We start from the raw sequence: 12,540 nt of genomic DNA on the forward strand, positions 1-12,540 counted from the left end.
TATTATTATTATATACCGGAGACGACGCTATATATAATAACATATAATTCCCCTACGACACACACGCACACCTAACCCCCGCACCGAGAGTACCCGTCCGCGGAGGGGGGCTACGTCCACGCACGTGTATATGTGTGTGTGTGTGTGTGTGTGTGTGTGTGTGTGTGTGTGTGTGTGTGTGTACGGCCTGCACCACCGATAACCCGTGCGACCGTCGTCGTCGTTGTCGTTGCGTAGTAGTTTCGGAGATTATTATTATTGTTATTATTCGAAGGGTAGTGTACCAGAGCCGCGTGGGCGGAAAGTGCACTCTTCGTGATTTTGCCATTCGTATTTGCTAGAAATTCGAGAAAAATATTTATACGCTACGAATCGTTTTTGCCGCTCGGCGGGTGTAAAACGAAATTCGTTTTGCCGTCCCGCGTAATTGCGTATCGCGCGTATAATAATATAATATCATTACATATTGGTGGGTCGAAGAGGGAAAAACCGAAATGGACGAGAGAAAAAAAAACGATTATAATGATATTATATTCGTCGTCGTCGTCGTCGTCCTCGTCATCGCCGACGGTTGCCGCAACCGCAGCCGACGCACCACACACGCGGCCCCGCCGTCGAGTTTTTTTATTATATACGCGAGCATATTACGTCAGATAAAACGCGTATTATATTATTATTATGATTATTATACCGAACGTCGGCCGCCGCAGCCGCCGCAGACACATGCGAGTGGGTCGAAGAGCATATTTTCCTTTTTACGCGTATAAATAATAATATTTCGATATACCTCTCTACCCATAATATAAATATATATAAAATATTATACACTTATATATTATTATCATACATTATTATATATTGTATAAGTGCGATTTTTTTCTTGAAAAAATTGTTTTTCGATACATCTCGTGATAGCGGTTGCAGTGGATGGTTGGAGGTGCGAGGAGGGTGGCGGCTGAGAGTCGGCGCGCGTAATATACATATTATAACGCCGGCGAGGTAAAAAAGAAAAATATATATAATATAATAGCCCGTTGGATTTTTTTTTATTTTTATTTTATTTTTACTCCGTCTGTCTGTATACATTATATTTATATACTGTTACGTGATGATTTACACTTTATACATAGGTACCACGCTATATACCTGTCCGTTTCCTTTTGGCGAATCAAAAAACGAAATTCGTTTCTTTTCGTACAACGCACCATAATCGAATAAAACGTCGACGACGACGACGACGACGACTCAATCATATCACCCAATCATAACGTACCCATAACGTATCTGTATAATATAATATATGTGCATTAAGTACATAACTACTACATTTTATTATAATACGTATCGTTTAGACACGATATTTATATATATACATATTGGTATTATATACTATTATATTATTATGTATATAACCACGTAGACGTATAATAGTCGACAAAAGAAACCATTTTACAACACGTCTCCCAATATTCCTATATTATTGATATTTAATTTTTATTCGCGTTCTGAACGGCAGACGGAATTATATATTATTTTATGTTGTCAGTGCAAATAATTTACATAGTTGAACATATCATACATTGTTTACTACATACTGGGACGTTAACGCACCAACATGCGATAAATTACAAAGATATTATTAAAAAATGATTTTTCTTGAAACCATTTCCATATTGACGTTGTTTGTCGTGATGTTCTTGCGTGAAAAACTTTTTTCCGGATGGTTCGTCAAAACGCGAAAAGTCTATTATTGTAAGGAAAAAAAGAAAAACCTAAGACAAATACACAAGTTATGAATAATTGAAAATATTTTACTTTTACGACAAATCAAAAACACATATTTCGGTATTTCACCGTATTTTTTTCAGTATTTCAATGTTTGTTTTTAAAACGTAGAGTATGGTAAGCGTACGCATTTTTTTATTTATTCGCTTCATTATTTTCCTTTGAAAGAACAATACCCATGTTTATTTATAGAATAATTTGGACATCGGCGCGAGACGAAAAACTGACGGTCGAAATCGTCCGCCGACCGTCTGTTATGAAAAACAATGGAAATAAATAAACACGTCTTCGCCGCGCTGGTTGCTTACGTCCGCTGAGCTGCGTAAATTCAATAGCTCTCGTGGCCAGCAAGTTGAGAAACACAAAATTATTATAAGACGTCTGTCAATTCATTTCTATTTAGACTTTTTTATTCTGTATCAGGGTCGTCTTTCGCAATAAAATAAAATATTATTTAACGTTCGCTTTTCTCTCAAAGTTAACAGACTCCGTTATGCAGACGTGGTTGTGATGCGGTTGATGTTATTTTATTAGCAATTTGTTTTATTCTATTACGTTACGAAAAAAGTTTTATCGAATATCTGGGCCTTGTATTGTACCACTATATAGACAAAATTGATTCTTATATTTTTCGCGTATTAAATGTGTCTCAACTCATCGCTTGTCTTACCGCACTGGGAATTTCGTAGTTTTCTTTAATGTGATTATTGGAAAATACTCTTCCGCTTTTCTATTATTGTGATATGGTAAACATCTGTTATGATTATGAACATAATGAATAATAACTAAAAAACATGGCACGAAAAATTTCGCCGACAATGTACAATAATCTAGTGATGAGGGTTTGCATATTTTTTTCTTCTTATATAGCCGTAGTCCACTTTATAATATAATACCGCGTTTATATATAGTCGACTGAAAAAATGTTGAAATTTGAATATCGTGTCGTAACGATTGGGATTTTCATAATGCGTTTTCCGAACCCTACCGGTGGGGATTAATATTACAAATGATTTCGGTTCCGAGAGCTCGTTACACGGTTTATGCGTTTCGTATAAAATCGCCGCCGACGCCGACACCGAAAAGCGCGCCCGCGTAAAAAACGTATAAATTGGATTTCCATATTATACACGCTGGAGATGGTTTATCGGGTGGCAAACGGCGGCTGGTCGTGTATATACGAACGCTGCAGGTGCCTCATCCTACTTCCAGACCGAAGTGAAAGGATGCGGCGGCGGCGGCGGCGGTAATTTAAGGAACGAAAATTGTATTCGAAAAACGGTTGCTATAATATAGTCATTTATACATATATATTATATATCGTAAACCGGTTGACATTTTTTTTATTTATATTTATTTTTTTATTCTAGTCGTCGAGTTTATTATTATTACTATATATTATTATATGTATATAATAAACAGTTATAATATCACTGAAAACTCGCAACCATTGTGCGTGTGTGTGTGTGTCTGTCTGTCTGTAGTGTGCGCGTACTTATATATTATTTCGTCGTTAAGTCTATTTAAAGTCGGTGGCGGTATCGGTGTACGATGTCGGGACGACTGAGGGGGAAGGGGAGTCCGAATAGTAGCGGCGGCGAGAATAATATAAGACGTCTATACCGCCGTCGATAATGTCCAAAATATATTATACGGTGCTCTAATCACCGTCCATCGAACACCACACTCAGTATTATTATTATTATTATTACAGTCTGTATATTAAGTATAATATTGTGTACGATTTTTGAGATGTATACGACGGCGACAAAATCGATGGACAGAGTACACTAAGTACGTCATGATAATACATCGAATCCGTATGGAGAGACCAGTGGAACCGGTCACATTAAACTTTTTCAGTTTTTAAATATATTATGTAGGTAACCGAGTAGAGAAGAACGACATACTAACGGGAGATTATAAGAGTTAATCCCTTTAACCGTCTATATAAATATATATATATATTGTATGACGTAATAAACGCATTAAACACTGCAAGTGAACGCTGCAAGACCTCTATATAATAATATAATACATACGTGTATATATTATAACAATACAGTTGATGCTTTACATTGTAATGAAAATAATGTTGTCGGCATGTTGTCCCCGAAAATTGTGTACACATATATGTATGTGTACACAAATGTGTATTGTAATTGAAAAATATCGACGTTAGACAACGGTATGAGTATATTATTGTGACACTCCACGGGACGCTGGTTACACGTTTGATGTTTCCTTAAGAACATTATTCGTTAGAGACTTATGACAAGTTACAAGGTTCGGGATTATAATATGATTGGTGTTGGCACCGATATTATATTTTAGTAACACCCTTTGTGTCCGATCCCGATCGCCTCACACTGTCCACATAATGATGTAACACTCTCGTCGTTTCGTTTTGGTGGTGGTGGGGCACAAAAATCGGAAGACCCCGTACCGCGGCGGCAACTATGGCGGTGGCGGACGCGCATTCTTGGGGTTTTAAAAATCGACCCGACGGCGACCGACGATTGGACGTGCCTACTCCGCCGTCACGAGCGTTTTTCACTCGGCTAATATAATAATAGTATAATATACCTACACGATAACAATAACGTAAAAGACATTATTGTAGCGAAAAAAAAAAAAAAGAAAAAGATATCGGACGAAATCACGGACATTCATTGTGGAACGATCGGTCCGCCGCCGCCGTGTCGGAGTCGTCGCCGTTCGAAATGACCCAAACACGTACACACCCGCTGCGAATCGCTAGGCGGATGGACGGACGGGAAAAAAAAATAATAACAACAATAATAATAATAATAATAATAAGAATAAGAATAGAAACTCGGTTCGTCCGTATATTATATATTATTTTTTTTTCCTGTCGTCCTCCTCTATAATACGTCGACGTTCGCGACGGTCGCGGGGAACCCTCTCTACACTAGAACGGATGGTATTATGTACGCGTATCCCGTACATTTTCACGTCGTCGTCGTCGTGCGTTTCGTGTGTTATTATTATTATTATATTTTTTTTTTGCCACGACGACGACGACAACATAATATTGTTACAATACACACGACATGTTAACGTGTGCACTGCGCGCGGCGGTGCAACGGCGACGGCGACACAAAAGCGACGGCGACACACACACACACACACACACACGCGCACACAGGCGCGCGCGAACGGGCACAATGGTCTGTCCTGCGAGGCGGAGTGAAATCAGTTTTTCCGCCGCGCCCGTCCTGCGTGAGCGGCGACGGTGGCTGCGGCCTATGCGTCGTATTTATTACGAGCGGCGAAAAATAATAATAATAATAATAATAATAATAATAATAAAAATAATATATATATATATGAAAAGAAAGAAATGTGTAAAAAAAATACGACGCGTTCACAACGTATAAATAATAAATGTATACGCATGTGACGTGCACGGTGCAGCGGCTGATGCTCGTGCGGGGGGTGGTGACTGTGTGGCGGTGACGAGGACGATATTATCATCGTCGGAAACTCCCGAAATCCTACGTCGCCGCGAACTGGTTTTCCTTTATATTTTCTATATTTTCTAGCTTACTCTCTCACTCACTCTCTCTCTCTCACGCGGCCGATCCGTCGATAATTGCAACCGGCTGCCGGTATACACATTACACACAAACACACACGCAGAAGCACACATACCACAGTGATGGCGGTACGCACGACGGCCACCGCATACACATCCACACACACGAGCGCGGCCAGTATACCATTATGCACGTACATATATTATATTACTACGCATAATATATTATTATAATGTCCTTGTTTCCGCGAACCGCGCGCGCTAATGATTATGCTCGCCTCTACCCCCCGCCGACTATATACGTAGTGTACGCACACACGTGCACTCGCCTCGTACATATATATTATATATTATAAAATATATATATACACGCACACACATGCATATATATATACGTGTAAAACGATAGGCTGGCGGCGGGTGTTGTGAAACACGTCGCCATCACACGGTCGGCTGGGTCGATGTAGCCGCGCGCGGTGGCGGTGCGTATATAGTGTGTACGACGACGACGACGACGACGACGAAAACGACGACTATCGTCGGAGGTGAGGGGAGCGGCGGTGTGGCGGCGGCAGCGATGCATATAGGCCGTCGGCGGCGGCAGCGGCGACGACCACGGCGCGCGGTGTGGACGGAGTGCGGTGGCGGCGGACGCGGCTTCGTCGGCGACGGTGACGGGGCGCGGCGGTGGCGGCGGCGGCGGTACGAGAGAACCGTAGCATGCCGCGACTGTGGAAGCCGATAAGACCGCCGGGTGTGTCCGGGGCAACGATGCGTGTGCGGGTAAGTGGCAACGGCGGCGCGGCGTCGTCGACGGTGCAGTGCGGTGGGTGTGCGGGTGGGTGGGTAGCCACGCGGCGGCGGACGTAAACGGGCCGGCCGGTGATGCGCGGCGGGGGGATAGGTCCCGCGGGCTTAACACGCGATCCGCGGGCCCGGAAGACGGACGACAGACAGACAACCGTCGCCGTCGGTCCAGCGGGCGGTGGCGGTGGTGGGGTGTGTGTGTGCGTACGTATATATTATATACATATATATATCTGTGGTTGAGAGCCAAAACATGATATGTGCAAAATGATTACTTTACAGGAGAACGATTTTAAAAAATCAACAATTATCAAAATACAAAAATTCTACTTTATGAGTGTTTTTTTCATTGTTTATTGTTGTCTAACCATATAAATGTGCAATATGCATGTGCAATATTAATATAAATAACTGATAATAGAAAAAAAATAATATTCTCTATAATTTTTAGTAACATTAAGAATTTAAAATGCAGTTATCATATTTAGTCATTTTTTCTTTTACATAAATTAATAACATAACATATTTTGACACAAAATTTATATTTTCTAATTATTTGAAAAAAATTATTATGTTATTATCATTGCTTTAAAATCTCAATTTATTAGAGTTCAGACATAGAAAATAACATAATATGTAAATAAAAAATAAAATAAAAACTCAGACTTGTAATAAATTAATATAGTAGATACTCCACATTTGTAGTTTTAAAAAAAAAATAAGTAACAATATTATTAAAAATGTAACCTAGGTGGCTAGGTATTCATAAAAAATGGTTAGTAATTTAAAATAAATTATTTGTATCTTTAGACTTAAAAAATAACATATTATATAAATAATTAAACAAAATAATAATATAAATATAATAATAATATAATATTAACAATTTAAAATGTAACCTACTTATAAAAAAAGGTAAATATAAAATTTATTAACTAATAAAAAATAAAAACTATTCATCATCTGATGAGCTTTCATTTAAGTTTGCAGCTGTTTGTTTGGACTTGGTTTTGAGTCCATAGTAAAACGGATGATACAAAGGATCTATCAATGGTAGTAGACTAAGGAGATCTTTCTTTTTCTCAAAATCAATTGGATTTGGTTTATTGTATGTCTGTGGAATTACCAGTTGTGATGCACTTATAGTCTCTTTTCCAGCTCTTGTTTTACCAGTTGTTTTTTTTAAATCTAAAATGCGGAATGGGGCATCAGGGTCTAGTGTAGCTTTGAATTTAATAGTGCCAAAATTCTTATCATATCGTAACCATGTAATTTTCAACCAATTTACTTTTTCTTTATTCACATCCAAGTTTCTTTTAACAAAAGTACTTGATAACAGAGCTGAAAATGTTTTGAAATTGTCCATTTCGATTTCAACTACTTTAAGAGGTATTTTGCCTCTTACATTTCTCACAAAATTGTACCAGTCTATGGGTATGGATATTTCAGAATCAGATAATTTTTTAGCTTTTTCTATTCTTGCATGATCAGTATCACATTCTAAGTGTGTATGACCTGGTACAAGGAATTTTTGGTCAATTATTTCCAAAGAGGGATGATTTTGAATAGCCACACTTCATAAATAATTACGTTAAATAAAAATATATTATTATTATAACAACATTAACAACTGAAAATATACTGAATAGTGAATACTGATGCCTGATAATAATGAACAAATATAATTTTATTATCATTCGTAGAAGTATTCATTTTTAAACACATGAGTAGGTACATGATATTGGTTATTGCCGCTTTAAATGAGCAAAAACAAAGCAATAGCGGGAAAATAATAAATATTATTATTGTAAAACCATGATACAATAATAAGAATAGCTTGTGTCAAACAATGATAAGTGCTATAAATAGAAATGGACAAAATATGATACTCGTCGAAAATCAGCACATATCAGGTTTTGTCCAAATAAAAAAAAACATCAATTTTGATAAGTGAAATATCATATAATGCCACAAAATAATTTGTCATCCAATAAAAGATATCATTTATAATTGTTGTTATAACATCTTTGATATTAGAGCTACAGATACCATATTTTGACACAATAAAATATAGAATTAAAACAACATTTATCATACATAACCTCAAAATCGAATTTTTGCACATATCATGTTTTGGCTCTCAACCACAGATATATATATAATATACGCGATGCCCGTAGGCGTGTGGGAGAAGAGAGTATTATAATATATATATTATACGCGAGTGCGCGCGTACTGTGTACAGTGCGTCGCAGTGCGGTGTAGTAGAGCGGGATGAGGGGTGAACGGTGGCGGCGAGTGGTTTCGGTGTGTGTGTCGGCGGCGGCTGCGACCGCGGTGGTGGGGTGGTGGAGGGGAACTCGGAGCGGATATTAGAACGGCGCGCGCGAGCGAGTGAGAGAGAGTGTGTGTGCGCGAGTGTGAGAGAGCCACAGAGCGAGCGAGAGAGCCGGCGGCCGCCGCTGAGCTCGGGTCACAATCATAATGGGCATATGGGGGTGGACCGGGTGTGAGTGGTGGTGTCGGCGGCCGATGCGTCGGCGGGTGAGTAGGGTCCGCCGTCGCCGCCGCTGCCGTCGTGCTATCCGTGTCCGGCAGCTAGCCAGCCGCCGCCACCGCCGAACTCGCCTCCACCCTTTTATCTATATATTTCAAAAACCACCGGCCACCACTACCCCTCTCCATGCCGTACCGCACCCCGTCACTTTCCGGCGGCGGTGGCGGCGTCCCCTTTTTCCAATCTACCAGCGCGTATTTCCAACGCACGCACGCACGCACGCACGGGCATTAAAGTGCGACGCCCGTGGCTCTTTTGCCCGCCGACGCCGTGGACAAAATCCACCCGCACCGCCGCCGGCTGTACGTCGCACGTATAGACGGCGGTGGCAGCGACAGCGGCGGCGGCGGCGGTGGTATCGGCCGGCCACGTACGTGTGTGCGGTGAAAGCTGTCCGAAATTAAGGATACCGCGCGCGCCCCCGGGTCCCTCTCGGTTCTTTGTTCGCGCGCGGCCCGCTGTCCGGCACAATCGATTGCCGCCCGCGGTCACCGTGGTCATTTCGGTCTTCCGCCTCCTGCGCCCATCCGCGTGTCCACGTCGACGGTAGTGCCTTCCACTCTGCAATTTTTTACTCGTCTTCTATTCTTTTTTTTCCCCCGTGTTTCCTCCTCTTATTCCCGACGGGGCACGTTTCCTGTCACGTATATATACGTCGTCGTCGTCGTCTATATATATATATATATATAGATAGATGGATAGATAGATAGATAGATACGAATTCCGTCGATGACGACGCGGCGCACCGACCGGACGCATTCGATATACGAGCAAGAGAGATAGAACGAGATTGAAAGAGTGAGAGAGCGGAAAAAAGATACCCGCTGCGTGTGTTGGCGACGGTGGCGGTATGCGACTGTGGCGGCGGCGGCGGTGGCGGCGACGGTTTAATAAAACACACCATCGCCGATAGCCGATGGATCATCGTCGGAGAATGACGACGACGCATTCGCCATATTATTATATACCTACCATGTATAATCCCCATAGTCGATACCCGGTACTATGCAGCAAACCGATTTCGGGCGATCAAAATTCGTGAAAGTCGGATGAAAAATCAGTTTTAAAAAGTTAACATGCGGCGGCCGATAATAAATTATATTATTATAATTTTATGTATACCACGTGTTCGGGAGACGTTACTACAAAAACATTCCGCGGGCTGCCGGACCGTTACGCCGCGCGACACGACGACGAGGACGACATAGTCGATTTAACTCTTTAAACGCGAACGAGTTTTATCGAACGAATGAAAAATAAAAAAAAAAACAGACTCGTCAAACACACACACAACGCCGCCGCCGCCACCGTGTGCCGCCGACACTTTTTATTTATTCGTTTTCATATTCCCGACCAAGTGCGTCCTATTGCGGCTACTGTGCAGTAGACGACGCGTAGCATGCTACAATATGAAAACAGAATATTTTTTATTTTTTATACGCGGACGGCTAACAACGATTGGATTTCGACGCTCCGCCGTTGCCGACGACGTGCACCGTTTCGAACGCGACGAACCGAGACGGATCACGGATTCGCGTTAGAAATGGGCGCGCGCGTTAAAAAGTAAAAATGAAGAAAATTATTTATTGTGTAGATTTCGTGCATAATAATATTACAAATTATTATTATTTCAAAATATGCCACCGATTAGGGTTTATGTATATTTTGCTCGATTTTGTTGTCACAGCTATAGCTTGTTTCTAACTTGCCGTCTCAGCTCCCGAGTACACGCGTATATATTATTATTGTTTATTTTGTATATTATACGCAGCTTCGCACTATCGACATATCTCACTAAAACTTATAAGTTGTATAAACACTTAAACTGAAAATACACACAAACAACAAACGTTTACAGAATACAGATGAATACGATTACAGATATTATATTATATGCACAACGCTAATATTGAATGAAAGTTACAAAAATATCAGGTTGATTATAAGTGATTAAATTGCTTTCGTCGCAATGTCACATATTATACGTCATAATTTACATTATATAAATATTAGATTTTGAGATTTTCCCATTGTAACAATATATAGATAATAATATAATATAGGTAAGTACTCTTTTGGTTTGGTCGCGGAAAATTGTTTTATCAAAGTGGATAATTTTTTTAAAATTTTTTTGAGTTTATCATTATTAATATTGTACTAGTAGACTTACCCGTAATGCCATTTAATTCTCCCTCGTAAGAATAAATTAGCAAGATTTCAGATTGCTGTTCAACTCAACAGGTTAAATATATTCTTCCACTCAGTAGTCTCGTTCATAAAATAACAAAAACAATTTGGTTTAATGATAATTGTATCGTCTGTTGAATTATTTCTCTTTCTACAATATTACTAAGTATAAGCTGTGCATTGATAAAATTAATTTATTATAATTTTAAGATGCTATTACACATTTACACTCTGTATTTTATTTAATATTTCGCATTTGCTCTTTAAAAAATTTAAAAACTATCATTGAAACAATTTTTTTTTGTTTCTTGAAAACAAAATGTATTAAAACTTAATAAAACATACACGCACACGCAATCACGTAAAAATGTTCAACAAACATAAAACTTTATTCTTTGAAAAAAAAAAATAGTTCAAATAGTTTAGATTTGTATGCGTGTAAATATATTGAATTTTTAATAAAGTGTGTTTATTAATTATTTCATCATAATAAGTCGTGCTACATTTTCCATGCACAATGGATTTTAAATGACACGCGGAAAATATATCATATTTTTATATAAACTACACAATGTAGCGTTACCACTAGGCAACGAGCATATTATTATATACAGCGGGGTGTTAATACATTCATTGCGATATTCATAAATAAGGGTGATTTTTTTTTATCTAACGATTTTGAACTAATGTTGTTTTTATTCGTTTGCACATTAATAATGATGATACAATAGTTAAACTATACTATTCAAACGTTTAAAATATATCGAAGTTATTTGCTCGATTTAATTGTCATGTCAGTGATATCGTGACGTACTTATCAACAGCTATATAAATAAAATAGTTGGTGGTAGTTAATTTGTAGATCGTTAATTTTAATTAAATTATTCAAAAGTTCGATTGGCAGAAATAAAAGTTATACAACAATGGGTTAATACATCGAACTATTAAATTCTTTAGTCTTGATACAAAAAAATGAGGGGAAAAAAGGTCGTAGGTACGACTTTTATCTGACACCATATTATTTCCCCATCATAATAATATGTAGGAAACATCATTGAATTATATTATAGTACATACATTAATATTCGTCACCGTCATCAACATATTCATATACACGAATAAAATCCACTCATTAAATTTTATTACTTATGCCGCGTATAATAATAATATAACGTTTAAAAAAATAAAAATCATGGTAACAAAATTACTTACGTATCGTAAACCAAACAAATCGTTTTGATAAATATAATGGCACGTATAATTATTTCACATTATATGTATAAATCATATTATATGAGATACGTACATTATTTAATTTTTATATTTTATAATATTTTACAGTGATATAAATATTGTTAAATATGTGCTTATGCCGCAGTGGAATAGAATATAACAGTTGGTACTTACTACTTGGTATATAAATATAGAATACATGTATATATTATAATTATTATGTTATAGTTTATTCTGTTGTACTGATAAAAAGTTTAACTGACGGTTAAAGTCGACAGCGATAGAGTTTTTGATTTACACATCTGCAATGTCTGTCAGTCAGTTTAATGCGAACGATATACTCATGTAAACCGGACCGAAGTTAAGTGTACGAACTTTGGTCAATATTGTTGTTCTTGAAACGCACAGACTC

This window comes from Metopolophium dirhodum, chromosome 1 (assembly GCF_019925205.1).
Source record: "Metopolophium dirhodum isolate CAU chromosome 1, ASM1992520v1, whole genome shotgun sequence".
Lineage (NCBI taxonomy): Eukaryota > Metazoa > Arthropoda > Insecta > Hemiptera > Aphididae > Metopolophium > Metopolophium dirhodum.